The following is a 27,197-nucleotide window of genomic DNA, read 5'->3' as shown; positions in this document are numbered from 1 at the left end:
TAAACGGTGGTTTAATATATAGAAAGCTGCTCTTTTGCAAATGCCAGAAGGGAAAGCAAATAAAGAGAAGTGGAGATAGTGAAGAATTAGATTTGGAGGTAGGAATAGAGAATGATGAAGGCAGGGAGAGCTATGTCGAGAATCTGCCAGCCAGCAGACACTGATATGAAGTGACCGCTCTATCAGTTGGCTCTGACAGACATGCTGTCTGCATGTGGGCCAGCGAGTCCGGCCTCTGAGCTTCTTTGTTGTTTTCTGCGGTTATTTATTTATTTAGTTCGTTATTGATTTGTCCTTTCTTTTCATCATTTCTCATGTCCCCCATTTTCTCTCTCTGTCGCTCTGCATTTCTCACTACCCTTATCTCTCTTTTGCACTATTTGGACAGGATTAGTTTTTCAAACGGCTTGAGTCAAATTATTAGCAGAGGACATCTGTGATGTCATGTACTGATTCAGACGGGATTTGGATCTCTGTAGTATTTTTGGATTTCTGTCATTTTACCCAGAGAAAGTCTGAATCCATAATGAAGATGTGATGGGTAGTGATAGCTCTAGATATGCTTTTTGACAAATTTCATATAATGAATGATTATTAATAATAAATGTACAAAAAATGCACATAAATTAAAAAATATATATATCGCTATCCAGATCTCCTCCGAGCTTGCAAAAAACAGTACGCGCCACGTTTTTACTGAGGTTGTGTTTGAAAAAAATACTCTTCTTTCTCAGAGAAACTAATTCCACCCAAATTGGGTATTTGACATCAAATAATGTTCCTTGTGAGCCCAGATGCTCCCACATACCTCATGTTCATGCATGGCTTGCTATCATCTGTAACATGGACAGAGAAAGAAAGGGTGAAAAAAAATGTGTTAGATCTTCCTATTGTCTTGGATTATTTTGGACAATGCTAGAAAGTGGTTTGGTATGTTTTGGCTCAAATTTCGCAACTCATTCTTTAACAGGTTTAAGAAATGCACAGTACTGGATATACCTGATGTTTTTAAGATCAATGGTTTTCCTCAGTTGGAGTCTCATTTTCAAGCTGTTGTGTAACGTGCGCCCTTAGTAATTTATGCTGTCTTTGAAGATATGTTTATCGAAGCTAGAAATGTCTTCTGTCTCTCTGCTTTTTTATTTGTATGTTTGCCATTTACTTAAAAGAAAGGCAGCAAAAGCAAAATATTTTACAAAAAAACATGTAAGGGTATACATTTTAAAACATTAGAACAACGTGCAGTCACCTCATTATTACAGTATTTAAATATTTCAGCCTCAGTATTTGAGATGATTTCATTTTTCATGTCCATGGTACTGATTCACATTATTGAGTCTTCAGTCATTTTGTCACTTGTACACATAGAACTATAGACAATAGAACACCTGAAAAGACTGGTTCTCAGCAGAATGACTTGAGGTACGTTCAATTAAATAAAAGTAATTGTTGCGTGACGGACTGCCACAGGTGTCTTTACATGTAAACTCTAGGTACAGTATCACTCTGATCTGTCCTCAGAAGTTTTTGTCTTTTTTCTCCTTTTCCTCTGTGAATCAGAGCTGAATTACACTTTTTAGTTACCCTATCAAGCCAGTGCTGTATTCATAATTATTTATTATTATTATTATTATTATTGTCTATAAATTTTGCAATTATTGATCATATATTTGTCTGTCAAATTTCTAAATTTAACATGGTTTTCTCTGTGCTACACTGCATTGCAAAATCATATGAAAATCACACTGTTTCTCATTAAAAAAATTTTATTATGAAATCATATCAGTTATAGGATTACACAGCTGTATACAGACTGATTTATTATGATTTTTAGATATTTATTTATTGTAGAAAACATAATTCCTAAGGTAGTTAAAATACATATTTTATAAATTCAATTATATAAAAAAGTAATAAAAAATAGTTTCTTACACTAGCACTAACTTAAGCTTGCAGGCTTTCTCCCATAACATTAATTCTCACTCTCTTAGTCCTGAATGAAAGCTCCAAAATGTAGTGTAGGTAATGTCTCCATATTACAGGTGACCTAGCTGCTTAATTGATTTTTGCATAGCTTTCTAAGTAGGGTTACTTCTTGTTGTTATTCTCTCTCTCTCTCTCTCTCTCTCTCTCTCTCTCTCTCTCTCTTTATCTCTTTATCTCATTCTCTTCTGACCAGCTCATTTATCATCCACTCTGGCCCACACCTTACCTAGTCTCTATTTGGAGCAGAGCAGTTCATTATTTTAGCTAGTTTTACACCACGCTGGGCCATGAGCCTGACGGCAAGCTAGTCCCAGATGGATGACTTGAGATGGATCAGTGGCGTAATTGTAATTCTATACTGCACGGACAAATTGATGTTTTAGAATATGTGTGAAATGTCAGAGGCCCAACAGTCTTCAGGTTACAGATTTTGGGCCACTGAAGCCCATTCACAGGTTATTATGTGTCACTGAAACAAAGGTCTACATTAAGTCTTCAAAGGATATAAAGACCATATCGGTTATCATGAGGTTTTTGATTTATTGGTCTTAGTCTTAGTCAGTAATGGATACCTTTATCATCTGGTATCAGATATTTAATTTGAATGCTCCTTTCCAATTATTTTTGGGATCTAAGTTCACTTTTCCCATCATCTATGTAAACAATATTTGTTGGGCATTTTCTTATAATGCATGTCTCAGCTTCATTATTAAGACTTTATGAGTTCACCTGAGAACCACAACTTTAATTTGCCTCTGACAAAACACTTTTTTTGGAAAAAAATAGCATTATTTTTTTTTTTAGTGTAGAATACATTTTTTAAGTTTTAAAGCAATGAAAAAAACTTTTGGCCAGAATTGAGTTTTTAATCATTGGATTCCTAAATGTGATTGTCATTTTTCGGTGGGGAAATTTGTTTAAAACATTTCAGTCAGCTTTAAAATATACTGACTCTGTGGTTTAGCTTTCACTTGAGCTGATGAATGGAGCCAGTGATGTTTCTGTCTGGGGCATTATTTCTTTTAAAAGCCACGCTTACACACTAAACCAGTCTCTCTCTACATGCCATTGACAGCTAATCATTCACAATTCTGTTTGAAACCCGGCTTTACATGTTAAAGCAGAGTCCTGGCACTACATACGTAGCACAGGCTGTCATTTCTGCTGAATTTCTGAGATGTATTCACAATGAATAAAAATCATCCAGTCATTTGATCAAGTGTGAAGAGCAAATAATGGCTAATTTTTCAGTACATCACAGCAATTAAGCTTCCCGTTCAAACACTGATTGCAAAAATCATATCAGCACAGTCTAAATGTACTGCAGGAGACTCAGTAAAGTGAATATTTCGAGCTTTGAGAGTCACTGCACATATTTTGAAGACTAAAATATCTCTTTTTTTTTTTTTAGCTCTCTCATTTTTAACATGATAAATGCAAACTTTAGTTCCTGTTATTTCTCAGTAGTCTATTTACATCATGTGGAAATTCATGTCCATTAATATCGTGCAAAAATAACACTATCATACTGATGTTTTGTGGAGGACCAACAAAACAATAAACAATATACACAGTAACCTCGAGAGTATTTGCACATGCAAGCCACAGTTAAAAATGTGTGAATGCCATTCATTATATAACAAAATGCCAAAAGAAATGTGGCATTTATTTGTAAAGAAAGATAACACAATTTCACTTCACTTGCGAAATACTCTAACATCATTTGTTTGCAGATGCCACCTGGTTTGATCATTTGAGTCTAATTTAATTTACTTGAAAAAAGTCCAAAACACTCCACCAAAAATCATATGCGAGATTGAAGTTCACTGAGAAGAACAAGGCAACAAGGCAAATGCAGACTTTTTAGTATTTTACTTTTTGGGAAACCTTCTATGCACCTCAGTTGAATTGTTTTGAAGTTGCTGTGAGTTTATGGCTGCTTTTAAGTCTAATTTAATGAAATTCCAACATTACGTGTGACTTACATATCCAAAAGTATCCATTTAGGGCAAATGTATATAACAGCATCAGAATGAAGTAGTTGTATCAAATTGGTATTATTAAAGACAATGCCATGATAGATAGGAATCCATTTTCTCGACATGTTTAGCATCACTGTCACAAGATTTTTTTTTCCAATTGCCAATTATTAACTTGAAAGTGTAATTGTGATTATTAATTACAATTATCAAAATTAACATTGAATGGTTTTTATACAATAGTTTGAAGCAACTGAATGCCATGTTTTTAAATGAAAATAAACAAGCTCAAGACACTCTAACTGAAAAACTTTGGCATATAAAAATTGCTTTTATATGCCTATAACCACAACTATCAATATACATTGGATTGGTCTCTTCTTTAAATAATAAAAAAGTTAAAATATCCATGGTATTATATTGTTATACTAAAACTAAAATTAAAACAATGGAAAACCCTTAAGACAACCTGTATAAAGAAAAAGCACATCTTTAGCGCACAGAATAACATAAGTGGACTTTGAATGATTAATGGCTGCTTTGAACGATAATTATGGTATCTGTAATTGTAATCTCGATTAGAAATTCGATTAATTTGTGCAGCCCTAATTTTACTTCTGTAACGTGGCATATTTCCAAGTGAAAGGCTATTTAGCAAGTACAAATGTATTTTTGGACTATTAACGGTTGTAAATTGATTGTATTGTGAAAATTCAACATTACATACCAGAATGGAGCCAGACCTGAATGTGAGTTTGATCAAATTAAAATTTGCAGCCTCAGTGGCATTAGCAGAAAGGGAAGGTCATTTCAAAGGAAGAGCAAGTAATTAAATGTAATATATTTATTTAATTAAAGATGATAAAGATAATGATCTTACAAATATCTCTTCCTAAGCATGATTTAAAATCAAATCAATGTGAAATCCAAAAATCAACCTATTTACCACCTGTTTTTGTGAAGTTTCTTGAACAACCAGAGAGAAAAATTCTCAGTAGTGTCTCAGTAATTAACAAAAAGTCAAAAATCCCCCAATAGAATGTCTCTAATTAATACAATGGATTTATTTTAGGCTAGCAGTCTATTTTGGAATACACAAGACAATTTAGTCAGGACGGAGGCAGATGCCACCCTGGAGCGCGTGACGAGGTGAAAAGGTGATGGAGAGAGAGAAACAGCAAGGGGTTTTCTATCTGCCGGCTCCTCCCTCCACATGCCTCTCCTGCCGATGCCCTCACGTGTAGCGCAGGTCATTAATTCAGAGAGGAGGGGGTGCCCTACATACCTCTTCTCTCACTTTTTATATAGCATGCTCTAAATGTCCTCATTAGAGGTGTGATTTATGATGCCCCTACACTCCACCTTCTTTATGTTTGTGCTGCGGTAAGAGCGACTCAGGCCCTGCATTGCATCTGTTTATGGAGTTTGCTAAAGCCAAAACCGCTCTGACCGAGTAAATCAAATGCAACACAGAGTGCAGCAGAACACAGCAAGACCACTGAACATATTTTAGAGAGGCTCTGGCCAGCCAGTAAGCGAGCAGACGGATTGCACACAGATGTTTGAAATATTTTAGACGTATGGAGATGAAAACCACCCACTCATTGTAATGTAGCAAGGACATGTTGTACGGACACTCAGCAAACTGGGATGACCTGCCAGAAATGTTACGTACTGAAAACAATATGTTGTTCATTTCACATTAAATACGCTATATGTTGTTGTTTTTCAGAGTGGAAGATATTAACCGTGAGGGTGGTAACCTTGAGTCTGATTGCTTGTGTGTGAGTTGTGAGATGAGGTTCCATCTGTTTAAATTAGAGTTACGCCAGACACAAAGAGACAAAATGAGAAGTTGTCCCCATGTTTACTGTCTTTATCTGTTTTTTATTGCAATTATTATGCAATAGAGAACGATTTGAACATTTGTTAAAGTAACTATCCATAGTTCTTCTTGGATGATGTTACAGTATGTTCCTGTTTTAACTCTAGTAGCCTGCATCAAGAATCATTTCTTCTTATTATTTGTGTAATTGTTTTCAAACATCCTAAAAAGCCTTTTTTTTTTTTTTTTACAAATAATTAGCATTTTTTTGAAGATGCTATTTCTTTAATTAAATTAGTTTTAAAGCATTTGATCAATGCAGTAAGCTAAATAAACTTAATCCACCATATATTCTAGAGTCTAACTGAAAATGATCATACTGTAAAAATATTTGTCATTATGATAGCAGTGGCGGAGCTAGAGTTTTATACATGGGTTGGCCAAGGTTAATTCAGGGGGTCCATAGACCATGATGTAAAGATCAGTGTATAACTCCACCCTGGCATAAAAAAGCATGAATAAATCCTATGATTACTAATTACTACACATTAGCTATACATTCCATAACTTCAAATGTTAGTAAAGCCTGGCTCACACTACAGCAGTTTTAAAATCATAACCGATTTTGAAATCTGGTTGCAGCACACACATGAGGAGAATCTTTGCAGATTATCTTCCCTCAAATATTAGACATACACACACTACAAGATTTGAACATCGTGACATATCACACACTGCAAGATAAGATTAAGATTATCATGCCAGGCGGAGTTTTATTTTTAGCATGCTAGCACTTTGTGCACTCACCCGGTGCATTCAAAACTGAGGCGATTTCACTCCCGCGGTTTCTTTTTCTCCTTACACTGATGTTTCTTGAAAAAAATGTCATATTTATGTAGCCTACACAATAATATTATTTTACACTGTAATCCTTTATTTTTAAATATTTGGCATGTTTGTGTGATGTGCATCCCTGTGTGTAATAAGAAAAGTCAACTCGCACTTTGGCCCTACTCTGCATTTAACCCTAGCCATTAGGCCACCGCTGCCACAATAAAATATGTCAGATGTCACTCTGGATGCCCCCTGGCTCTGCCACTGTATGATAGTTGAACAATGACCTCTCGTCTGTGTCAACAAAGTCTTGTTTTAATCTGAGTTTTAAGTGTTCTGAGTGATGATATAGCACATTTCAAATAGCTAAACTGCTTCACTGTCAGCAATTAGCATGAAACCTAATGCACGCTGTGGGTGCTAGCACATTCAGATAGCCTTTTACCTGCGCTAAGAAGGGAAGATGTACTGATTATCTTTTTAATTGTCTGATTTGGATCAAACGTGAGCTGACTATCATGCAGTGTAGTTCAAATTCTGAGTAAGGATATGAGAAGCTAGCTCATTACTTTTAACACAGGATTACCTTTCATTCAAATAAGCATTTCTGCTTTGTAAAAAAGACAAATATGCTTAAGATATTAAAATCCACTATGAAAGAATAATGAGTTATAAGCCTTTAATCTTTTGACTGCTTTGAATTTATATAAGCCCTTGTTTGATATTCTGTCTGATTACATAAAGCTGCAGTTGAAACATATTTGAAGGTGGTATGCTGGTTTGTAATGTAACCCGCTGAGGAAGAGATTACTGACAAGAGATATCTGTTTTGGTCGAGTTGGTGGAGTTTGTGATTGTCCCAAGGTGTCTGTATGGGAGGGTGGCCAAAACAAGCCATTACCCCAAAAGAGTGATGTTTGAGCTGTGATGTAGGAAGAGATTTTGTGGTCCAGTGCCACCAAGACAAATTTTGCACGCAAGCACAAAATTTGATGCAATTTTGAGCACAAATGTAATACCTAGTGTCAGTAGGACTGCTTTGCATCATTTGGGACTGTGCATCTTGTTAAATTAGAAGGAAGAATGTGACATCTGCCTAATCTTACCTCAACAAATGTCAGTAAATCTCTAAAATAAGGAAAAAATAGTGTGCAACAATAGGCCCGAACTGTGTATGAAGCTGGTAAATACTTGTTATTGCTTCACAACGTGGCATTTTAAATGAAAAGAGCTAAGTCATTTTAAATTATATTGATTGGTGAAGTTTTTTATTTGATAATATACTGTAAATGAAATTTGAAATGCTGAAGTATAAGCAATGTGGAAAACTATTTTCGAATTTTATCTTAATATTCAAAACTGTTTAACTGTTCATAACTGTATAATTACGCTGGTTTTGGGTTTACCTGGCTCCAATTGGACATGTTAATGGGTGGTGCTAAAAACATCAAAATTAAAATATGCAAAATGTGGCTAAAAAACGTCAACCTCGTTGCTTAACTTGACTAGTCGACCACTGAGAGCTTTCATTACTCTAGACAAATATCAATGTGAATTTTTATTATTCAGTAAGCATTTAGGATGATCTAGTAGTGAAGCTACACTGAGTGACGCCCATCTCACTTGTTTGCCCAGAGCCTCAAAGCTTCCTGCCTGCCCCTCCAGTCCTTTGAAGACTGATTGGTGGAGATGGGGCTTTTGTCCAGCTCTTCTGGCTGACAGCAGACATGCACAGCAGGAGCCGCACCGCCAGCAGTCACTAATGAGACTATTAATGGCCTGTTACATCCATAAATGAGCCATTACTGATACCCAATCACTGACTTTATATATAACCACTATAGATTCACTTTTGATAGTTTGGTTAATCATTCACCTGATAGTCTGATCATTATCTATACTTCACAATTTTCAGACAAACAAGTTCCCATGCTTCTCTTGAGACCCACCTCTATCTACAATGCTTTCAAGAACCAAGAAATCTCATATGGAGTATGGGATTTTATTAAGACAACACTTTATTAAACTTATAAAAATGGCATTTATTAAAACCAAAATAAATAGTTTGCACATATTATATGGATCTTTTTCTTGATAGATAGATAGATAGATAGATGGATGGATAGATAGATAGATAGATAGATAGATAGATAGATAGATAGATAGATAGATAGATAGATAGATAGATAGATAGATAGATAGATAGATAGATAGATAGATAGATAGATAGATAGATAGATAGATAGATAGATAGATAGATAGATAGATAGATCGATCCCTTGGGTCCTTTGGGGGTCCCTGTTTCCCATCCAAGTAGAAGTTTGCTTTCTGTAATGTCACTTATGTAATACAGTGTTTCCAAAACACCTTAACTTTTACATTCATTTTCTCTTCTGATTTTTTTGTACCTCTCCTCTCCCTCTAACTTTGTTTGACTAGTACTGTACCATGTTCAAGGTTTCGCCTAATGAAGATAAACTAGGTAATTACGGTTTTGGCAGTGTAGAAGTATGCAGTGTTATATTTATCCATTTTGACAGTATGGGGTCAGATGTGTCAGAGCACTCTGAATCTATAGGATAGAATTTCCCGGGTTTTTCCTCTTCGCAACAGCTGCTATCTGGGACAGTATTCTGTGGGACAGGTCCTCAGGTGATGTGCTGCAGATGTGGCTAGATAAAGCAATCTATTTTCTCTTTGACAGTGTTCAAAGTACATAGCATAAGCATCTGCAAGCTTTCTTCTTAGAAACAGCACTGTGATTGACAGGCTTTTTTGTAGATCTTTACCAGTAAAAGTAAAGTAAAAGCTATATAAATAACCTTCTTTGAAATTTATTTTTTATTTATTGAAGCTAAATGGTTACTGTATGTATGGTTAAAGGTGAAGAATGTGATTTCTACAACACTAGTGGCACCAAAAGGAGATGCATTCTGTTTATTCCAGATAACTTCATTGGTTCATCCAAAGGTGTGAATTTGAGATGGGATAAACTTGTTTGTCCAAAAAATGTTTTGTTTGCAGTTCTTTTTTTCTTTATGTTTTCTGGCCCAGATCCGGGCCACACAATCACTTTTCCCTCAGCCTAAGTGCCACAAAGAATGAAGGCCCTGAAGTGGCCCAGAACTGGATTAAAGACAAGGGCCACACATGGGCCATAACCAGCCCGGATCTCAGCCAGTTAATTACCCTTAGCTGGCCCTGAACCAGACCAAAACAGGTTTTATTATCGGTACCAATTCTCAGTAAACCAGAATCCCCAAATCTGAGCCACACTTGAGCCTTATATAGCCCAGAGCCAATACAGCCAATAATCTTAATATTTCATATTATTGAATTGTGTATTACTATAATCGCCATTATTCTTTTTGTGGCATGTTTTGGTAATTAATTTTTGTGACACAAATTATGACAAATAAACTACATTAAACTGAATAGAAAATCAGACTTAAAACCCACAAATCATGTAACCCTGCAATAAAAAAATTATTGTATTGAATGTTTTATTTTTATAAAGAACAAATCAACCAATAAAGAGTGAGTGTATAAAGTATACAATTTATTGCAGATATGTCAAAGACACAGTATCACAGTAGTCCAAATGACGATGCATTGCAGTAGCAGTCCTCTGGCAGAATATTATAGTAGTGTGAGGAGCAAAGCATAATTTAAGTTGTTAAATGCTGAAAATACTATCACGATCCACTCTTTCAAGGCGTGCTTTTCTTATTCGAAACACGTATCACCGTAAACACGGCATGTCACAATCTATGACGAGAACCGGTGATAGCCAATGAGCGTTTGATATCACTGCTGTAAAACTTCTTGTAAAACTTCTTAATGGCACGTTTTTGAATTGTTACTATAGCTACAGAGGAAGGAGATACATATCGCCGATGAATGGTTTGAATTTGGATCTGTTCATCACACCAAGCATCACATGGATGCAGGATTTAAATAAAAATAAAATACTCTCATGATAATTTTATTCAATGCTTGTGCATGACAGCATACTAATAAAAATGATGTACCCGATGGTAAACCAAACAAATATCACATAGTAATGGTTAAAATCTCTCTCTTTTTTAAACTCTCTCAAGTTTTGACTTGCCATTTCAAAGACTATAATCAATACTACACTTCATAAAAAATGTATGTGATCATTTAACTATTAGTATCATGCAATTTTGTATTTATCTTGTTTATCATGGGTCACATAATATGCTGCCAGGTCATAGCCTGATTTGGGCCACGTGATCACTGAAATGATCTGGGCCACACTCTGACCTACCAACAAACGGCGCTCATATTGTTTACTGTGGTCCACACCGTGCCATCATTGCCACACATGGCCCAGCTCTGGCCGAAAGGTTACATGCAATTGCCGACAGGAGGCCAGCAGGGCCAGCTTGAGGCCACATTTAGGGCAAGTCCGTTTGCTATGTGGGAACTAGTTTGCCTATAAGGTGACCAGTGTATGCTTGAGTGAGAAATGAACTAAATTACTGAACTAAATACTTTCTGTGACTCTTTTTGGCGCATATGCACCTATAGGCCTCGCTATTTATTCCTTAGAAATGAGTAAAATACTAATGAGAAATAAATAAGACCCTTTCCATTACTCACGCTTCCCATTTCAGTATCATATTTTAGTAAATCTTTATTGAGCATTATTGTTGGATGACAATTGCATCGAGTGACACTAAAGTAGTCCTACTTTTCCGTTAATTTATAGTTTATTTTGTAATTTGACCTCATTCAAGATTTTGCATCTGCAGACAGCTACCCCTGAAATAGCACTGCAGTAAAAAGAGTGAAGTTGCATAATCTTTTTTAGTCATGTTTGCTCTCTGTGAAATAATTTGAACATCAGGACAAGCACCTACGGCTCTTTCTTTGTAGTGAGAGGTCCTTCGCCATTATGCGTCCTTGTCTTTTAGCTAAATTTTTATGCAGTTTTATTGTAAAATTCTGAGCATTTAAGGCATGTTTATCATTGGGGTTTGGTAATTTAACATCATGCTAGAGGCTTTTTGCTTTATGACATGCACAGTATTGTCTTTGTAGATATGACAAATGTGGGTGTATATATATTAGTTAATTAGTTATTGAATAATTATTTTTATGCATCAAATCATCCTGAAAAAAACAATCACCACAAAAAATTTGCACAATAATATTAAGCAGTTTAGCTTTGCCATCGCAGGAATAAATTACATTTTAAAGTATATAAAATAAAAAACAGTTTTTATTTAGCCTTTGACTGAAATATTAATCTCAAACTCAAACAGCTCAAAATCTTGAAAGCTGACTTTGGTCAAAAGGTGTGTAAAGCTTGGTTGTTACAAGTTATGCACTTGTATACCACTAGGATAATAATCCATGAGTCACCACATGTGCATTTTCAGATCTCACTGAGGGGCTGTCTCTTTAATGGGGTCTCTCGCAGAGGTGCTTTGGGCTCTCTGGTGCAGCTGCATGCTGAGACTTCTTACATTCATTACTTAGAAATGCCTAAAATACTTCTGTAGAGTATCTCATATCTTCTTCTGTTAATATCCTGTAAATGTTTAAGGAGAATTACAGTTGCATCCAGTGACACTTAATGTAGAATGTAATGTAAAAGCAATATTCTTTTTGAGAGATGTTTTTAAGAGATTCTTCATTTCATGTGTTTTTTTCTAATCCTCTGCACGTGTACTGATGTGTTTTCTGTGTGCAATTAGCCATGTTCATCTGAGCGTGATGTCGTCACTGTTCTCCTCGGGTCCCAGCGGTTACGTCACATCTCCATAGTAACTTCCTGCCTCCTCCCGCATGTGTGTGTGCAGCGTGCATTCTGGCTCACTATATAGGTAATGCCATATCTGTGCAGCATGTCAGAAAGAAATACAATATTTCCAATGAAGCTGGTAAAATGAACCTGAGCTCTGCTCACTCTAATTGAGCTGCAACTTTCCTCTTTAACATGCGTTTGAGGATGGAACTTACATGGTTATATGCTTTGCTAATTAGTTGTGTTTTAGCTCTGGAGATTGAGAAATAACATTTGGGGCATCTTACTGTGCAAAAACAGCACAACAACGCCTTATACAATAACCACCCATAGTCCAGTTTAACCAGGTTCTAAATTGGGTTGTACCATATTTGACATTAAACCAAAAATAGAATCAAATGATTTATACAGAAGTAGACGGATGTGTAAGCACACTTTAACAATCACTGAGTATTATAAATTTCAGCATGTTGATTTATTTATGGTACCATTTTATTGCTGATTTGAAATACTGAATCAATCTGTTTTTCAACATTCAGTTATAGGCAATCTACTCCTACCTGTAGGCGATGGCCACCATGTAAAGACCGTGTATTTAACAAGATTTACTCAGATTACTAGTAATAGGAAAAAGTGTGCAATACATCTAAATAAATTCCTCCTTCTAACAAAAAAGAGAAAGTTGCTAACTGGTAAACTCATTGCATCACTGCAGCTGCTGTTAGAAACTCCAGTTCCCATAGAAACAGTCAGTGTCCTGAGCCACACGCTTGGGACTGCACATACACATTGACTGAACCAACTTGAAATAAGCATTTTTAAATGCTATTTGAGCATGATAAATAGCATTCATGGTATACATCATATCTCAAAGATTTGATCAATTTGCAACTTTCAAATCGTACCCTCAGATCATCAGGAAGCATGCTCCTTCAAGTTCCTTTCACCAAGCTTTGTACTATGGGGGGTCGAGCTTTTTGCTCTGCAGCCCCACAGCTTTGGAACCATCTTCCTGTCCAGTTGCGAGTCACACAGAGACTGGACACTTTTAAAGCAAACCTAAATACTTTTTTATTTAGGAAAGCATATAATTGCTGAGCTGTCATGTTTTAGTAATCTGTGATGTTTTGATCTTGTTATTTTATTGTAGGACTTTGAGATTCCCCCAATGAAAAGTGCATTATAAATAAAATCTATTATTATTATTATTATTATTAGTCCATGCCAAATATTGTAGCTGATTTGAAATACATTATTTACTTGTGAAGTTTTTGATACATTTCAGTATTTCCTTATTCAGATAGATATCATTTATTCTATCATGCCTGAAACAGCTGCAATAATGGCTGCAGAGTGAACTGGCTTTTGCCGAAAGGGACTTTCACAACCTAATACTCAGAACTGGCCTACAAAATCAAGAATTGCATTGTGCAATCAGCATAGATTTTGAGCGCATATTTGTCCTGCTACCTAATTACCATAATTCATTTAGTGAATCGGGTGCTAAAACAATAGAGACAGCGTGTTCAAATTAACGGTGCAATGAATTCCCCTCTGAAAGATGAAGGGGTCATATACCAATGAAGTGTCTGTGTGGCTCAGTTTTCTGCTTCACTTGCTCACCTCTCACGTCCTGGACAGATTGCTGCTGTCTCTTTACCACGAGGAAGACGCTAAGGTGTCACATTTTCCAAAAATGTCACAACCGTCTGCGCTTCACTGCATGATTATTTTGACATCTCAGGGAACAATGAATTATTGAACAGTTTCCACTAGGAATGTCAGTGCTTGGATCAGTTTTTCCTTTTAGTATCTTTTTGTTGAAGAAGACAAACTCAAGTTTCCTATCACTGCAGAAGAAGAACAGGGTGTTCTAAAGCTCTCCTCACAACCAAATCCCAGTTCTGTATCGCTGTTTGCATCACAATGTCAAAATGACTCACGTCATAATGCGCCATGTTGCCCCCAAGACCTATCGTGAGTGCTATTTTTGTTTTATTTTTTATAAATATGAAGGTTTTATTTATATCAGCTAGAGCGGAAAATGGGGGTCGGCGCTCTGAAAAGAGTATAGTGCAGGAAGACGGTTAAGCGGAGTAGAGTAAGGGCAGAGACGCTTTAGGACAGAGCGACCCAGATGACAGTACTGCCAGATTAATCACTCCCTCCGAGCCCAGACTAGCCCGGACTGAGGTGCTGCCGCAGGAGCGTTCGCCATGTGATGTCACTTGTATTACACCTCGGTTTCACTCCCCACCACAGACGGCCCTCATGAATATTTGCCAGCAGACTTCAGGGGGGTCTGCTGCTCTCAGTAACACAAAGGAGAAGTGGAGCCTGTGAGAGTTTAACAGTATGTAACACATTCCAACTCACTGTGTCCCTGTGAATGCAGTGTGAACAGGAGATATCACACAGTAATACTGGGCTGGACCTGTCCAACCCGCCCAAACCAACACTGTGATGAGCGTAACTTACATCGGTGACTGAGACTCAGCTGTGTTGAGAATTTTAGTTTGTATTATAACTCTGGATAATAGTAGATCGATAATACTAGAATTCTCACATTTAAGGCCCATACATTACCAGTGGCCATCAGTCATTTTTATATGTTTAGTAAAGCAGATGTTTCAGTATCCATTTCAACTCAATTTTGGTTGTGAGTGTCATCTATACACATCAAGTGTGTCTGTCGGAGGTCTATGGGTAAAAGCAACTACTTAATAAATGTGAATGCTGTCATACAGAATACGTATGGAAGAGGGCTGACCGACTAAAATACTGTCTTTGCCTTTTCCATGTGAAAATGTGTGATCGGAATCTATGCTGTCCAAATTATTCAGTATATTGTACAAACTGATCTGCATTCTTTTTTATACTGTAGTTTTTTTGCAGTTTAAGTGAACCAAGGAAAAATGCATATCACTGCAATTTGTTTAAACACAGCCAATACATTAAATTTATTTGTTATTTTAAATTGTAATAATATTTCACAATACTGTATTACTATATTTTCAATCTAATGAATGCACGAAAATAATTTTTTTTTTTTACATAAATACATTTTACCAATCCCAAATGGTAGTGTAAATTGGCAGATTAGAGGCAGAAAAGTGCCAACTTAATAGACAGTACATATTTTTTAGATAATACTTTACAGATATTCTGACATTTAATTTATTATTTTAATTTGTGTATTTATTTCTGTTTTGGAAGTGGGCCCTTTGTGTCTAATATGAGAATTTGTCATATCTTTTGCAACCAAAACATGTCCGATGTAAGTAAATCTTGCCATGATTAATGGAGATTATATTTTCATGTGTTTTACAGGTTATGGCATCTCCAGTCTCTCAGCTGAAGATAGTGAGATGTGGGAGAGTCGCAGGCTGCTGCAGGACTTTGGCATTGACAGCAACTACACTGATGAGGTGCAGGTTGGGCCCAATGCTGAAAAGAACTGCACACCACCTGGTAAGAGGTTTAGGACCACACACACGTAAAACCTCACACAACTTACCAGCTCTTTTGCTTCAACAGCACAGATGAAACAGGAAAATGATTGTTGTTTGTAAGAAACTAAGCATGACAGATGACTAATGTCACAATGGAAACAACACCTTGATATGATTAAGCAAGAAGTCATGTTAGGTTTCAAATCTGAAAAACTTTTTTTTGTTTTGAGGGTAGAATTTTCCTATTGGGATGTGTATTGGATTGTGAACTATTTTCTATGAACTTAAAGATCAAGTGGTTTTTCTAAAATGAAATATCCTCTTTTATTTGTTCTCCTTTGGTTTGTGAGTCCACAGAGGTGTTAGTCCTGTATCAGGACTCTCTTGTCATCAGTAAGCCAGACACTAACTCTTTTGTTGCATGGGAGTGAGTAATCTCGCTGACACAGACTTTGCTATTGTTTCTCTTGTGGCTCGCTGGCTAGAGAACATAATGTGTATTTCAAACCCATGAGCAGTGACCAGTTCAAAGGTTAACAGTAGATTTCTGGCCAAGGTGAAAACCAGAAAGGTCACCCAATGAAGACATTAGGGCTTATGAAAAATATTGGTGCTGTAAGAAAAGTCAGCAGATCAAGACTCTATCAGCTGAGTTTGATTTTGAATTTGGTTCATGTCTGTAGCCTACAAGATCTCATGGTAAACTGATTCATACCAACTTGTAATTTCTGACAGAATTAGTATAAACAATGTGACATTTCCAATCTGTTCCTCATAATTTTTCCTCATTGTTATTCATTGTTTATTTGCACAGTTGGTGTAGCTCCTCTGTGTAATTCAATGCACTAGGCTAGACCATGCTCCACACTCTTGGCTATTGTGAAAAGGCCAATTAGAACCAGTCTGAGAGAGAGGCGAGGATGAACAAAGGGGTCATCGATACTGTGTGGGTCAAAAGATTCACCATCTCTGTCTTCTTACTAAGCTCTACTCTTTCCTCCTGCAATGTGTTTACTGTGGCTGGGATCTACTACAGCACACTGTTAGTATCTGATTCCACTTCTCTGCTCAGTTTGTTTGTTGTCAGGAACTTCATACATGGAACTTTTATATAGTGGCACCAAAAAGTAATTGGACAGTGAGAAAAATTATGCAGTATATTAATACAGTAATGTTATGAACAGGGCCCCTCGTCAGCTAAGGACGGCCCTGGTTTTGAAATATTGTTTCAGTTTAAATTTGTAATAACTATTTTTCTATTTTAATATATCTTTAAATATAATTAATTATTGTGTTGGCAAAGTTATTCAGCAATCATTACACCAGTTGAGTCACATCATCCTTCAGAAATCATTCTAATGTGCTGATTTGGTGCTCAAGAAACATTTCTTATTATTATCAATGCTGAGAACAGTAGTGCTGCTTGATATTTTTAGTGTAAATACTTTTTTTTCCAGGATTTGTTGATGAACATTAGGTTTCAAAATAACAATCTATTGGAAAAGGGCATCTTTTCTATCGGTTTAATATGGTAAATGTAATACTTTCTTGTAGTCTTTGTTGAATAAAAGTATTAATGTATTTTTTAAAATCTTGCTGACTTTTGAATGTTAGTGTATATTCAAAAATGAGACATTTAAAAAAATAAAAAATAAACAAGTGACAAAAAAGTAAAAGTAAAATTAACTGTGGAAATTACTGTATTGATATTTATTTGGAGAAGCCACACATCCATACAGGGAACACTTACCCTGCAGTGAATACAGAGGAATGTCAAGTCTTATGGATGGTGAGATAGAGCAAAACTTATGATTTAAGAAATAAAACAGTGCACTTTCCATGGGGAGCCATTGTTTTTGCAGTGAGCTCAGTGTGTAACGACCCAGCTCTGCTGTTAGGAGGTGTAAAGGGAGCAGCTTTGCTTCCGTAACACAGCATGGCCTGCCTGCTTTTGTTTGTGTTATTTTTTTTTTCTTCTTTTCTTTTTTTTTTTTTTTGAGAGAGCGGATTTGGGTGAATGTTTCCAAGTGGGATCCTGGTGTTTTAGGAGGCTGTGTTTCTTGCCAAACATCTCCTTGATCTCGCCGTGAAAGAGTGAGCTGTACTCTTAAGATCTCGCTCGTGTCCAGATGCCCGCTCCCCCACCCGTCTCCAACACCAGCCTGGCGCCTTGGCACAGGTTGAGGGTTTCCTTACTCTACTGTTTAAAACTATTCTTCCTTTAATACAGCTAGAATTCTACACATTACACTAGAGAATAAGTCTGGCTCATATCCTGATATTTAAACCTAGATTTTACTACACGTACATAAATTGGGAATAACAACATTGTTTACAGTAAATGCATGAATGAATGTCCTAATGCAAGACTCATTCCTGAATTTACAATGATTGACAAAGTGATAACCCAAACCAAGGTTTTAGTCTCTAGGCTGCAAACAAGAAATTTGCAAATCCAGAATTTGGGATATTTCAGACTGGAGACCTATTCTGGTGTCATAGAATAAACAACAAAACAAACCTTGTTTTGTTCTTAATAGTAATTCTTTATTTACCAAAGTCGCATTCATTAATAAAAAGTAATAGTAAAGACATTTATTCTGTTTAATATTTATATTTTCAGCATTTATTTAAAAATTGTATTTGGAATTTCAATTGAAATTTATTTTTTAACTCAGCACAACTGTTTTCAACATTAATCATACTAATACATGTATTTTTTACCAAATCAGCATATTAGAATGATTTCTGAAAGATCATGTGACACTGGAAACTGTAAAACACACAAGTTCAGCTTTGCCGTAACAAGAAATATTGTATAATATAGTTTTAATCTGAAAGCACTGTATTTTATTAAATTGTATTTTCTTTTTTTAATGTAATTTTCTTCAAATAAATAGTAATATTTAAAAAGTTTTAATTATCATAATATTTAATAATTATTTAATGAATTATAATTATTTTATTCCTGACAATGTATGATGTCTCTTTCTGTTCTTTTATTGGGCACTCTCAGCATTCTTTCATACTTAGTGTATGTGTAGTACTGGTTAAAAAAATATACTAAATATAAGTTCCTGCTAAAATGAATAAATGTAAATGTAGTAATTAATTTTTTCATGTGTTCTCCCGTTAATCTTTAGGAGTTCTACCTGTGCACAGATCCTCCTCGGCACTTCCTGAATATTCACAAATGCATCAGAATAATCAGGCAACCCGTCGTTAGCTTGATTACTGGAGCTAATGAGCTGTTAATTATCTCTTCATCCAGCAACTCCTATTGTCTGTCACACTGCATTTAATGTTGCTCAAGCAATAACAGTGACTGACTGGAAGCCATGAAAATGGATTATAAATTTTCAACCAATATCAAAAATTAACTTTACCCAAAATGTTTACCAACTGGTATTCATTTTCATGTACTTCGTTTTAAATACTTCAATATAGTAATGTAATTTAAAAATATATATATTGATCTAAAAAAAAATACTGCTAACCTATAAAATCAAATCATTGTTAATGAAAGTGTCTGCATTTGCCATGTCCTGCTGTGACAGAGCTGCTCTGCCATCATCATCATTTATCTCATTATATTGTGTTCACTTCTTCTAACTGAAGTGTGCTCTTGTTTTTGTATTTCTATGTACGCAGTTGGACATTTGGTTAGCAGATGAGTCATGTGACCTGACCTTTGAGAGCTGTGCGAACATTAGACTTACGGCAGAGAGAGAGAGTGTAGGACTGCTCAGCTGAAATGTGACTACATGGAGGCTCGGGCAGATGATTAAAATGCCTGCTCTTATCTTGTTTCACCTGTCTATTTTGTCTTTGTGGTTACCATGCTGATTTCAGGAGACCACAGTATGGTTTTAATTTTTTTAGTGCTTAGCCAAACATTTTGTTTCTACATTTCTGTTGTTTAATCACATGAACGTTCTGTGAATCATCTAAAATAATTAGTGTTGTTATAGCCATAGTTCACCCAAGGGTTATTAACTAAAATTAAAACTTATATATATATATATATATTGCTTGAAATAAAATAACAATTTACAGAAATAAAACAAAGTAAATTTTAGTTTAGTTTCAATTGCTTTACTAAAATAACGAAACTATACATAGTTTAAATAAAAATTTAAACTGACGAAAAATACTGATTTACCCCAAAATGAAAATTCTGTCATCATTTACTCACCCTAATGTCATACCAAACCTATATGACTAAGTTTATCTTTATTTCAGTCAGGGTCACTCTGTTTGATTGTAGATTGTAGAGGTCCTGAACAGTATTTTGGTGGCAGGCTTTGCTCTGAATGGTTGAAACCTCTTTTCTGAAGTCACTTCCAATCGAGTCACTTATACTGGTTGATGCAGTGAATTGTGTGTTCAAGATCACTAAACATCCGTTTGAAAACTGTTCTGTGTAAGTGTTTGTGATGAACTATTATAGTGAGTGAAAGCTGATTTAACACCTGTCTGTGCGACAAAATAGGGAGAGAAAGCTGTCTTTATGCGTCTGTACGACAGAACTCAAAGCTGACTTAACGTTTGTCTGTGCGGCAGGAAACATTCATAATAAAATTTTGTTTCTCAATATATCTTCTTCTCTCAGGTTCACATAGGGTGGTGAAATAATACTTTCACATGGTTAAATATAATGAATGTTTCCTGATCCCTCCAGTGGGTGTAGTTCTCAAAGTAATATGACTACGTTGTGCTTTATAAAAATGTAGTTCTGTTTTATTTTTACATTTATAACTACATTTAATAATTTAGCTGACACTTTTATCCAAAGCGACTTATAAATTAGGAGAACAATAGAAGCAATCAGACAAATCAATAAAATGTAATAGAATAGAACAAAATAGAATAGAGTATGTAAGTGCTAGTATTAATTCATCAGGTGCTGGTGAATTAAGATGTGTGTTTAGACGTTTTTTTTTTTTTTTTTTTATTATTTTTTTTTTTTTTTATGGCCTGTTCGAATAGGGATAGGGAGGTCATTCCACCAGCTGGGCACAGCACAGGAAAAGGTCTGTGATAGTAATTTGTGCCTCTTTGGGATGTTACCACAAGACGTTGTTCACTTGCAGAACAACTTCCTAATGTTATATAAGGGCCGTTGTAGCAATATGGTCTGTGAAGCTTAATCGATCATCGATCACAACTCTAATGTTCTTGGCTGTCCTGGAAGGAGTTATGGTTGACTAGCCCAGCTGTGTAGAGAAGTTGTGATGAAGTGCTGGGTTGTCTGAGACCACGAGCAGTTCTGTCTTAGTCAGGTTGAGTTGAAGGTGATGGCCCTTCATCCTGCTAGAAATGTCTCTCAGCCAGGCTGCAATGCGACCAGCTACCGTCGGATCATCTTGTTGGTATGAAAAGTAGATTTGAGTGTCATCAGCAAAGCAGTGATAAGAAAAGCCATGCTTCTGAATGACATATCCTAATGATGACATGTAGATAAAGAAGAGAAGAAGTCTCACTGATCCTTGAGGAACCACTGTGACTTACAGTAGTTAAGTCACTTACAGTGACTTACCCTGAAAGACCTACCTGAGAGGTAAGACTTTTACCTCTTTTTAAAAAAGAAAGACTTTTAGCTTCTTTAATGTACACCTTGCCACATAGCAGCTTTAAAAAAATATATATATATATTTTTGTTACAAGTCACAAATCTTCCCGCTATACAAAGTCTATGGAGAGTGTTGGATTGTCTCCACCACCCCCCCTCCCCCACCACCCTCCATTGGTTGGAATGGTTTTCGGATTGTGACACGTGTCGCTCTGTCTCTGTTTTAATTGTAGTAGGAGGAGTTTCAATCAGCTGTCATGCCGTGGTCTGCCTGAACTACGTTTGAGCTCCATCCATCACTCAAACTACATTTATAAGAATGTGTTGATTGTTTTTGCCCATTCATTGAAATAATTGCACCTCAGTGACTTTAATTGTATAGGCAAAAAAAATAATAAGCAAGGAATACAGTCACATAAAAGCCATGAGACAGAGAAGGGACACCAGAAATTAATAGACATGGTCAGAAAGAGTAAAAAACAGTGATTAATCAGTTGGAAGCCCATGTTGCGACGCTGCGTGGGTAGTTACACTTTACACACATTCACAAAACATACACAAACACACACACATACAGAATACAAACACCGCACATTATGAAAGATGAACATTCAGCATGCGGCACACAGCTTGGCCATTTAACCATTTTCTACCACTTGAACTTTCCACAGCTGTTCATGGAAAGCTGCAACATTAACTGACTTACCATTTTGGTTCTGGACAAATAATAAGAGCCTTTATCCTCCTCAATAGTAAACATTTTGTGGTGGGAGAGAAAGTTTTTTGTTTTGCCAGTCATATTCATGTTCCTCTTGTGAAGCAGAACTGCTTACTTGTCAAACCTCTACATTTATCCTACAGTGTCCACTGTAGACACATGGAAGTGGTCAGTGTTCTCACAGGACAATGATTTGGACAATGCCTTCTGAACAGCGAGTTGTATTCTCTTAAATGGCCTTTGTTTACAGTTTACACCTCCCTCGCCACAAAGGCTCAGTTTCAGATCTCTTTCTTCGGCTTTTTGAGCTGCATTTGCAAAATCAAGAGTAGAGAAAGCACAAAATGTGCTTACTGTGCGCTTTACTGAAATGCCAATATTGCAGTTATAAACACAGCTGGTCTCTCTCTTTTGCACTGTCACTCAGTCTTTCACTCTGTTTCCTGTCTGTTTTTCCATTTGAATCCTCACTTCTACAGACATACACACCATGAATCTATTAAATATCATATTATTGACCATTATTAAACATTTTATTAGACACACTACTGTTAAAAAAATTTGGAGTCAGATTTTAGAGTCTGATCTGTTTTAAAGTTTTTTATTCTCACCTAATGTGCATTTATTTGATCAAAAATACAGTATCTTGAAAATCTTGAACTTGTATTTTTCAAAGTAAATCCTAATTCCTAATCCTATTAGGAAACTACTTCTCAATCAAACTTCTCAAACATTACTAATCTGTTTACATTTACTTTTGATCAATTAAATACTAGCTTAATAAAAATAGTTAAAAAAAAGCCCACTAGAGTCTCTATTTTTTACTTTTATCTTACTTTTGTCATTAGCTAACATTCACTCAAGTTTAGTCTTTAGTACACTAATCATCTAATAACACTATAAAATGTAATCTTAAGCAAATATCAACATTTGTATACTGTATATTTGAATGTTATTGTGTTTAAATTCATTTGTAGCATTTTGATTTTAGTTGTAAGTGCTTTATTCTTGTATTTATTTAAACAAAATTGTTCGATTTTACAATCATTTTTATAATGATCAATATGCAAGATAAAAAATTGCAGCCTGTGCAATTTTTTTAATAAACAGAGCTATTTGTGGGTGCAGTTCGTTCTTGCTTTTAATTATTTATTGTTTTTTTACCCCCTATATGTGTAGAACATGAGACAGCCACAGATCTATTTCCACTCTGCTTCAAAGCCATATGCTCTGGACCAGCCTCCCTCATTTTACAAGTGCAAAGCAGAGAAAGAAAATCCTTAAGATGCTTTTTTGTTTCCATGTTTTACCTAACCCATTCTCTTTCTTGCTGACTCTGAGCAACCATCAGACAAACAAGTAACTCAAAGTAAAAGTGCATCACTCAGAATAAACAGAGTCTACTTTCTCAGGAGACATTCCCTGGTGGCTCAACCTGGATCTTTTAGACACGCTCAAACAAATTTGTTGTCCTCCTCACTGTGACTAACCAGATTTCTTTCTGTGACTCCGATTTAGTGTTTGGTGAAATGCTCCATAGTCATATTGTCCTATTTTCAGCCGGTGAGTTCGCTGAAACACAATATTTTCATGCTAATTTATTTAATAATTTAGTTTCATAGTCGGAGAGTGAACCAACTCCAGGGTAAGGCTAAAAGCAGCCTAATGTTATTGTAATCTATTACCAATTAAGTAGGGTGTCATGTCCTAAAATATATATTTTTTTATAATCTTATGCTTACCAAAGCTGCATTTGTTTGATCAAAAATACAGCAAATATTATGAAAGATTATAACAATTTAAAGCTATTCGCAATTTGATATAAAAATTTGTATTCATTACTATGATGGCCAAGCTCAATTTTCAGTAGTCATTACTCCATTCTTCAGTATCACATGATCCTTCAGACACCTTTTCTGTTTCATTCTAATATGCTAATATACTACTGATTTGGTACTCAAGTAATGTGTGTACATGTATAGATATTTATCAGTGTTGAGAACAGATGTGCTGCTTAATATTTTTACCTACCACTGGATTTTGAACGGTAGTCTAATATGTTTATACTTGCATTATTGTTGCATTCTGTTTCGTATGGGAATAGTTGTGACCTACCTTTACAGCGTTCTACATCACATGACCAGCAAGTGTGTTTGGAGTTAAATAAAGCATGCATGCAAGTTGAGTGTGTGTATATATAGTGTGTGTTTGATTGTGGAGTTGTGATGTAACTTTAATAGCCTGCGGACAGTATGACAGGCTGAGGACAGTGGTAATGTGGATTCAGGAGGATGCGCTGGCCTGAGGAGCTCTGTCACATGTAGAAGAGAAGGTCAGAATGTGCAAGACTGTGTGTGTGTACGCACATGAGGGAAGTTGTGTAGATTTGTATGGAAAATAGATATTAAAAATCAGAATTGAAGACAATGCACATACAGACACAACATTTTAAAGCAAATAATGCAGTAATCAGTTTTTATATTGTTACAGGTATACAATTGAAATTTGTGTCTTAAATGATTCTAAAAGGAAATATTCTGAATATTCTAAGTTCTGAAGTATATATTTTCTAATAAAAAATGTCAGAATAAATATTTATTTATTTATGTGTGTCTTTTATGCAGGTTATTAAAAGGTTACTAGTGGAGTGAAACGACATTATTTATACATGTTATACATTTTTTTTTTCTTATATAGTAACTTCTGAGTTACCTGTTTTACTTTGAACTCTGATATATTTTGGCAAAAGTGACATGAAAGTAGCTTTTTTTCCTGCTATCTGAGCACATTGATGTCTGAATGCATTGGTTCACCACTGAAAATGACTAAATGCACATTGTTCACACATGAATTAGCTCAAATTAATGCAAATGGATTCCCTTAGTTTATGGATGTATACAACCAAACAAGTCTTTACATCTCAGTGAGACTTAACTACACAGAAATAAAGACAACTGTAAGAAAATGTTATTGCATTAAGGCCAAAAATGTCTATCCCTTTATTTGTACATCTTTTATACCTTAATGACTCAAATTGCACATTATATTATACACTGTCAGCATGTTGAAGCTGGAGGTATGATATTTCCACTGTGGTGTGTGAGGGGGGTAAATGTCAAATTACTCAGCGCAATGACGACGAAGCCTGTTACACGCAATGTGTCGCTCCGAATCAGCATCTTTTGCATTCTCTCAGTCTCTAAGAGTGAATCTGTTTTTGTGTATTTGGGTTTGTACACACATTTGAGCTTTGCTTTAAATGCACATAGAGATGATGTTGCACAATGTTGCACATAGTTTTGAAGGCCAATATCCGAACATGGCAAACATTGCAATCACTTATGCAAACCCAGAGTCATAATCTAAAGATGCAGCCAGAAAAGGGCCCAATAATTCATCTGTGTTATTGTGCATATGAGAAGCACCATTACTCGTTGCCTTCCAGGCGTTTAGATGAAATCCACACCTGCATGAAATCAGGGTTTGCATCATCTTTGATGATGAAATGTTCAGTCAGGCTTTAGGCTTGATTTACTGTAGCTGTAATCTCATCTCACAAATATTTGCTTTTAACTCTCAGAATCATTCCCCAAAGCAATTCAGTTTCTGAGGAAAAGCAAACCACGTATTGGAAAAATGTACATTACTAAATGTACAGTAAGTTACTATTGAGCTTTTCAAATTAAATCCTATTAGACTACAATTACTGTAATTTTGAACATCTGGGCTAATTTAATTCTTTAATTGATGTGTTTGTTATTAGTGGTACAGAAGATCAGAGTTTACTGCAAAGTGGAGTATTGTGAGCATAGTGTTTAGCCTGAAGTGTAAAGTTTGCCAAGTGTAAAAAATATAATAGGCCTAGTATACAATATTGTAGCATATAGATTGTAACAGTGCAGACCCAATTTTTCAGTCACCTTGGTTCTGGAAGTATTTGAAAACAGACTCTTTTTATTCTTCTGTTCTATGGAGAGAGAAAAAACCCACTACATAGCATGAATACAGTACTCACAGAAACAGTAACGACACATACAGTACACCTACTCTAAGCATAACTTGTATGGCAGTGGTGTGAGGTTTTCTTGTCCTTGCGTGGGTCTGCATTCTGACTCATATAGCATACCTGTGAGCCGAATCTATCTAGAGCTCTTTCATAGGCCACCATGATAAAGCAGTTTTCTGCATAACAGCCTAGGGCACAACTCATAGTATCGGTACTTCCAGGTAACAGTAATGCCGTAATTAGACATTCAAATTTTGCTGTAATCATTAACATACACATTAACAGTGTTGCATTATGAAGTGTGTACATATTATGGCAGGTAGTTGGAGAAGGGTCTGGCTGCAGACTTGCACTTGCATTCTCAGACTTGCACTCTCAGACACTTAGGCTTCCAATAGTGACGTCACTTGCAGTCTTTATTTTTTATTTTGTTGAATTTGTTTATTACTTTTTGTTTGAATCTCTCAACATTTTAGAACAGTAGCCAGGTGGCGAAGACAAGAATAAAGAAACTTAATTACAATGTCACTTGCAATCGCTACTTGGACTCTCCGCTACCTGTGATGTCACTTGCAATCAACACAAATCGTGCATGTTGCCAATGGAGACAAGACGCTGTGGTGGTGAATAAACGATTAAAACTAATTTAGTACTATAACGTACGGGGTCCTGCAAGAAAAAGACAAGCCCGGACCGTGACCACAGAAGAGCAGAATATGAACGCAATGCACAAAGTCTTTAGTTAAGCGTTTTCCTCCTGTAGAAAAAAACAAACACTTAATATGGCATAATGTATTAAGATACATTATGTTCAATTAAAAGACCAAATTCTAAATATTATTTAAAGTACTACAAAGTAAGCAGATGGCTATGAACACAATGCGCAAACTTTGTCCTGCCATGCAACAAAATGCTTAATGTGGCTTAATAACAGAGACAATTCAGTAGGCCTAATCTATATATCTTGTTGTTGACTCAACGTATATACAGACCAGCAAATATGAACATGCATTATGAAATGCATTAAGTGATTTTAAAAGGATCAGCTC

The 27,197-nt window shown here is 35.7% G+C and overlaps 1 pseudogene; it reads left to right on the top strand.

Moving 5' to 3' along the window:
• LOC113075956 (sodium/potassium/calcium exchanger 3-like) overlaps positions 1–27,197 on the top strand; it is a 65,850-nt pseudogene that overhangs the window by 5,652 nt on the left and 33,001 nt on the right.

This window comes from Carassius auratus, unplaced genomic scaffold (assembly GCF_003368295.1).
Source record: "Carassius auratus strain Wakin unplaced genomic scaffold, ASM336829v1 scaf_tig00018130, whole genome shotgun sequence".
In the NCBI taxonomy this organism is placed as follows: domain Eukaryota; kingdom Metazoa; phylum Chordata; class Actinopteri; order Cypriniformes; family Cyprinidae; genus Carassius; species Carassius auratus.
The sequence above is the reverse complement of the archived record's forward strand: the minus strand, read 5'-3'. Positions and strand labels throughout refer to the sequence as shown.